The following is a 6,695-nucleotide window of genomic DNA, read 5'->3' as shown; positions in this document are numbered from 1 at the left end:
ATGTGTAATACAAGATCCCGATCCTGACATTTTCCTTTCTGTTTGCATTCAAAATATATGATCAAATAGTTTGGTAAAAACTATACTCAATTTGCAAATTTTGTTTCACTCCAAAGATACTCAACCTGACCCAACCCACCCATTTTGCTACTCATATGAGAAATCATAATAACGAGATTACTTAATCCTTCTAACAAATTCAGATTACGTGCCATATCCATGTTAATGTAGGTTGATACAGCTATTTATCACGACTTCTTCACAAACAACAAAACTTAACATACACGATAACCTTATTTGAGAAAATCTGCAAACAGCAAATGAATATACATAAATTGTTCCGAGCTAAAATATGAAAACCACACTGTCGTGAACCCTGGATTTCTGGTTCTGGGCCACAAACTCTGAGATCCACATCAGGTTCCTGATCTCCTGCTCTTTGAGTTGCATGTATGCAAAGAACACACCATAGTGAAACTGCATCAAATAGACCAGCATTAATAATAATAATAATAATAATAATAATAATAATAATAATAAGAAGAATAAACATGGTTCGCGAGTACGAACCTGTTGCTCAAAAGATAAACAGAGTCGCCTCACGTCCTCTTCATAAAATGCCTTGTCAAGCATCTGACTCTCTCCGTATGACAGCTTAGAGAATATTGGCTGGTATGGAGGGTATTTCTCCATCACGCCACGGACCTAAGTAGCAGTTTAAGAGGCACGAAACTCAATTAAACTTGGTAACTTACCTTTCTACCCCTTCAGGAGAATTAGAAAGTGCATACGAAAAAACACCAAACTTTTGATAGGGATAAAATATAGCTGATCTATGTCTTCACAAACAGCAAGTTCCTCATGGCCATAGGGGTAACTATTTCAAAGTCACAAATATATTAAGTAAATAAATCTCCAATTAACAGATATATCAAGAGTTCTGTTAACTTACAGTAAACCAAAGCTAGAATACAGCTTCCAACGGTCGTCTCGGGTAAGCTCTGTTCCGATGCTACATATGCAAAATGATAAACCCAATCGATAAAAGATTATTAAATTAACATTAGAAACTTAACTTTATTGATTAGTAGAGGTGGCAGGATAAGCGAGCAGGTGGGTTGGGTAACAGCCTGAAAGAGGTCAATTTTAACACGCGTTGATATGTGTGGATCAAAGTCGGTTGGCCTGAAAACATTTTTGTGTATACTTTTGAAAAAGGAATAAAATAACTTGTTAATTATGATTACAAAATAAATACAATGATAAAGTAATTTCTAGATGAAATGATTTTAGGAAGTTATGTGCTGAAAATAGACTTTGGGTGACTTGCAAGTTGGGGTGTGAACGAGCCAAGACGAGCCTGAGCTCGACTAGGCTCAAGCTCGGCTCGTATAACTTATGAGAGCTTGAGCTCGAGCTCGGTTGTTTCAAGGTCTTAGACCCAACTCAGCGTGTGAGTGGTTTTCAAAGCTCTAGCTCAACTCGCTTACTGTTTATTAACTAATTTATATACATTTTAATTATTATTTTATATATATCTTATATTAAATATAACTTTTATATATAACGTGATGCATATTACTTAATTATTTAGATCATGATTTTACAAATAATAATAGTTATTATATTATTGTATTAAATAAAAATTTATATAAATAACAGGCTCGTGACCCAGCTCGAGTTCGATAAGTGAAGCTTGGGCTCAGGCTCATTTATTCAACAGGCTTATCTTTAAGCTTGGTTCGAGCTTTTAACGAACAAATCTCGAGTAGCTCACAAACGGCTTGACTCATTTATATCCCTAGAGTTTCAACCTAATTGAACTGTTCCACCCGTTAGGGATATAACAAAACCCAAACCGAACCATTCATAAGTAAATGGGCTGACGTCGCAGTGTATAATATAAAGAATCCTCGGGGCATGCATGTGTCAATTTGAGTCGGTTTTGGCATAAAACCGCCATCATAACCGAACTTTCAGTTAACCAAAGAATGATAACTATCAATTATGGTTAAGTCAGTTATGGTTAATCGGTTCTACATGTTAATACGGTGCAGCTAACTTTAAACTAGAATTAGTAGAAAAGACCATTATTATTGGTTTGTATTTTGATTCGTCACAACAGTTAGACTTTAGGCCAAAATATTAAACTAAACAAGACAGCTTTAGTATCTTCAACCAATGGGCCAGAAAAAGCATTAAATTTTTTTAATAATTTGATGCCACTAGGCCTCTGTTTTATAAAAGGTAATTGAAACATATCATTTTATTAAAGTAGCAATGTGTGACTCTTAACGTTTATTTATAGGAATTTTCTTCAAACTGAAGTGCTGCAAGTTAAGTACTTTTTTTAAACCTATTCTAAAAAACAATATAATATCGATTTTCTCCAAAACTTGAAACTAATTTTAGAAAGAATTCATAAGAATTTACAAACCAGAATCTACAAAATCATAAAAGAGAGCAAAAGTACCAAATATTATGATCACTCATTGATGTTAAATAAAAATATAGGCAACTTCATACATGATAAACTTAATACCAAGAAATCAGGAATTCTATAAGTGATGTTTAATATTTAGTTTAATCTATGACTTTCGGTTCGGTTCAGTTATGGCACACACCATAACTGATCCACATATTTTGGTTAATCAGTCATGACTTAACCGAATCATTGGTTAATTGCCGGGTTTGGTCATTTCGGTGTGTGTAAGTCGGTTGCGGTTTTTAATTCGCTTATTTGCTCACCCCTAGAGAATTCTCCAACATGAACATGTTTACAGATAGTTGTAGCACCTGTTTATGGTGATATTAACAGCTCTCCTGTCAGCCTCGAATGCCAGAAGATCAGACATAATTTCAGCAGTCGCACCACCTAGCTTCTGTTTGCAAACTAACGTTAGAACAGAAATTTAGGATAGTATTTGCAGATTCCAAAATAATCAGAAAATGCTTACCTGGCAGAACTGGTAGAAGTCCTCAAGATAAGCTTTATAAAGAGTGTTTCTCATTATCTCAATGTTCATGTCATCCAAATCCTGCAGATAATATCAACAATCAGAAACTTTTTGGATCCTGTAAACGAACCGGACGAACACGGACAAAGAAAGTTCGTGTTTGTTCTTTAACTTCAACCAAACAAACCATTAGACATGAACATTAAACGAACGGGGTTTTCTCATTCGTGTTCGTTCATTATAGTATAAACAGACGGTTCATTAACAAACACAACTGAACTTAGACGAAAGAACATGACTTAGTGAACACCAACTACAACTTTATAAGTAAACATGAACATAATCTGGTGGGCCTAAAAATTTTAAGTAAATATGTGATGACCGTAAACCAACAAACATAATTTAATGAACGTAAACGAACGTTCACGAACATACATGACCGAACAAGACATGCGATCATGTTCATTCGTTTAACTAAATAATAAAGAATAATACTTGTTCATGCTTGTTTGTTTAATAGAAAAGCGAACTTCCCGCTGAATGGTTCATAAACATTTCACTGAACATTCGTATTTTAAGAAACATTTCTATATACCATAAAAACTGTTTTACTACTATAAGAATTAAATTGTCTACAGTGGAGTATTGTGAAACTATACCTCTGATGTGATGCACTCAGAGAAGTATGGAGCAAGTGGTGTATCGACGAGCACGAGTCTATAAAGGTCACGCATATTCTGAGCAACTGCGAGGGTGGCAATACTGAAGAAACAAACAGGCATATAATATCATATCAGCATTTGCAAAGCGAAAAAAGAATACTTTTAATAAGAAATGACCGACCTGTCAAACATTCCCAATGGGTGGCATTTCTCTAACAGTTCTTGAACATCTCTCTCATGCAAGGTTCCAGTAACAATAAGAACGACATTATCAATCATGTGACCATATCTGTAAGGGCAGCAATGATAATATTGACTGTAAGATACAAATTACAGCAAACAAACATCTATAAAAGGATAAATGAATCTGCATACATACGTTATGTACTCTAAGAAGGTTGACAAAGGCTCGGTGGCTTGGCATAGCATGTGCTTATACTCATCAACCAACTTAAGGGTGCATTTCTCTACAATTGTAGTCGTGTGTAATGGTGAAGGCTCTGCAAAAAAAAAAAGGAAAAAACTTAATTTATTTGAATTTACATAAAAATATATCAATTGAATCGAATAAATAATAATACCGTTTTGAAGGTAAGGGCCGTATTCGGTGGCGGTGAGATGTCATCTAGGGTTTCACACTGGCAGAGATTGTTGTAATCCGCAGCGGTCAACAGACCAGATCTGTGGCCTCGAACGATGGCTTCCAGGTAACCGCCGTCAATGTTGAAGGTCATCGCTTCCAATCCGTACATCTTCAATTCAATTCACAAGGGGACAGGAGGGTAGTTACTTGTTTCCATCAAATCAAAATTCAGTTACGTGTCATTAATCAAGCGGACTTCCATATCATATCTTTCCTTTATATATTTTTTTTCTGGATTTTAATTTTATTTGGATTATAATAAGAGGGTTACGCAAATAAATGAGATGTTATAATCTATTTAAAAGTTATCTAAGTTTGGTGAAAGTCATGACCTGTTTATTATTATTATTTTACTATAAAATTGTTTTTAATTATAACCCGTTTAAGACTATCTGGGTTTGATTAAACTCATACCCGTAAATTTGGGTAAAATGCATGAGAAACCTCCATTTACAAATAAAAGCAATATGGTGGCTTGAGAGGATATATAAACCAACACTTTTTAATGTTAAGTTTATATAAATTTAAGATGATATTCAATTGTTTCACTATTTCGACTCAAATCAATTTATTATTCAAATTGACTGCCCATACCAAGTTTCATTAAACTGGAATGAGATTACATAAAAAAAACATATAAATATGATTAAATCACATATGATGATGATATATACGTGGCTATAGGGGTGAGAACCTTATGCGCAAAAATTAATCAATTAGGTTGATGAAAACGATCGAAAGGAGGAAGACGAATTTAAAACTGAAGGCAAATGCGTAGGTTATTTTGATGGGGATGGAATAGGGATTTATTGGGGATGACGGCTAGAACAAATTCAGAGAGTAAGAAAGAGAAGTTGAGTTTCTTTCACAAATAAAGATATAACCCATGTTTCTATGTTATTACCCGTTTTATAACCCAACGGGTCAAAATTGGATTAAATTAATGAGATGCCATCATTTATAAAAGAAACAATCTGGTGGCTTTATTGGGGGGAAGTGCGGATATCTTGTTTTCATGATTTTTGAAAATTATTTCAAAGATTATAGTTTTTTGATTTAAAGAAAAACGAGTAAAATCATTGAAGTATAACAGTTATGAGACAGATATACCTTAGATCTCCATTGTCTCTGAACCTTTGTGATGAGTGATCAATCCAATCATTATCTTCCTATGGCCTTCTGCCTTGACGGAAATAAAAATGACTCCAGGACTTCAGATTTTATAACAAAATTCAGAGATGTTGATAAAAAGGAATATTTTATTTCGTAACTGTTTTTCCCGGAGGAAAAACTTCTAGATATTTACATCATTTTCCCCTAAAGGGGAGCTTACTCACACATAGCTAAGATTACAAGGAAATTAAATTTTTCGGGAGAGTATTCGATGCCTCTATCCCTTACAATTCTTACATTATATAGGAAAAACAATGAACTTAAAGTTCTTTTTGTTTACGTAAGTGCTTACGTAATTATCTTCATAATTGAACCCGTGTGGGGTCTTAATTACGTGTCCTCCATTATTTGACTGAGAGGTTGTTGCTTTGCCTGCGTTATTCACATGCTTGCTTTTAATCAATGAACCCATGTGTAGGGTCCAATTCACGTGTATCCTCCATCATTTCGTCTGAGAGGATGTCACTTTCTCTGCACTCTTCACATGCATGATTTTCTATTATGCGTGCCAGTTCTTGACACAATAATTTTTTAGTGGCTGGACCTACATCAAGTTGATTGAGAACGATTCGTTGCTCAATGGTCTCTATTGCATTTTTTTCATGAACAGGTAGGGGGGTTCCACTGTAACTAGTAATTATGCAGTTTTGGCAGCAGTAATTAATTTTTTTTTTAAACTTCCAACTTTAATCTGCTGAAGAGTCTTTAAGATTTTTAGATACCCATTAACTCTAATGGAGACCCAATTGCTGACATCTTCTTTTTCTTCCATGACTTTGGAAGGTTGGACATTTCTTGTTTTAGCTAAGCCAACCTCTAATAAATGTAAGGCGGGAAAGCTTTTTCATTGATACAAATCTGGTATCGCAGAGATGCATTCAATATAAATGTTAGCATCTTTGGCAGCTGCAATCTTTTTTCTGAAGGTTTTTATAGCCTTCTTCATGCCTTCTGTGAACAAGTTAATTTCTTGTAAATTAGTAGAGGGATATATACATTTAATTAGTCCAGCAGAAAATGCAAGAGAAACTAAATGAGGATCAGATGCTGGACAGAAGTTGTATAGACTTTTTGATGTCTTGTCTTCTGTGTATATATTTTCGACTTCAAAGTCTTCTGGCTAAGAGCCCTAGCTTTAGACCAGACTGATCGGAATTCGTCCAAACTTATTAGGTCGATTTCTTCATTCTGAATCTCTATTCTTTTTTCTGATTTTCTTTCAAATGGTGAGTTTGAAAAGTTAACCGGTGATGTTCTTGC

General features: G+C 34.5%; 1 pseudogene across 1 annotated transcript; it reads right to left on the bottom strand.

The window, feature by feature from the left end:
- Positions 1 to 345: 345 nt before the first annotated feature.
- LOC143602026 (V-type proton ATPase subunit d2-like) lies at positions 346 to 4,371 on the bottom strand (annotated as a pseudogene). The gene is made up of 10 exons (XR_013147757.1): positions 4,201 to 4,371; positions 3,999 to 4,119; positions 3,801 to 3,908; positions 3,617 to 3,719; positions 2,958 to 3,038; positions 2,797 to 2,882; positions 953 to 1,012; positions 802 to 877; positions 571 to 705; positions 346 to 477 (listed from the first exon to the last, which is right to left on the bottom strand). The product of XR_013147757.1 is annotated as a V-type proton ATPase subunit d2-like (transcript).
- Between the last annotated feature and the right edge of the window lie 2,324 nt (positions 4,372 to 6,695).

The sequence above is a fragment of the Bidens hawaiensis genome, unplaced genomic scaffold (assembly GCF_021521415.1).
Source record: "Bidens hawaiensis isolate Kalapana, Puna unplaced genomic scaffold, B.hawaiensis_p1.1 tig00057782_1, whole genome shotgun sequence".
NCBI classification, from domain to species: domain Eukaryota; kingdom Viridiplantae; phylum Streptophyta; class Magnoliopsida; order Asterales; family Asteraceae; genus Bidens; species Bidens hawaiensis.
Note: the sequence above shows the minus strand (reverse complement) of the source record. Positions and strands in the feature narration are given on the sequence as shown.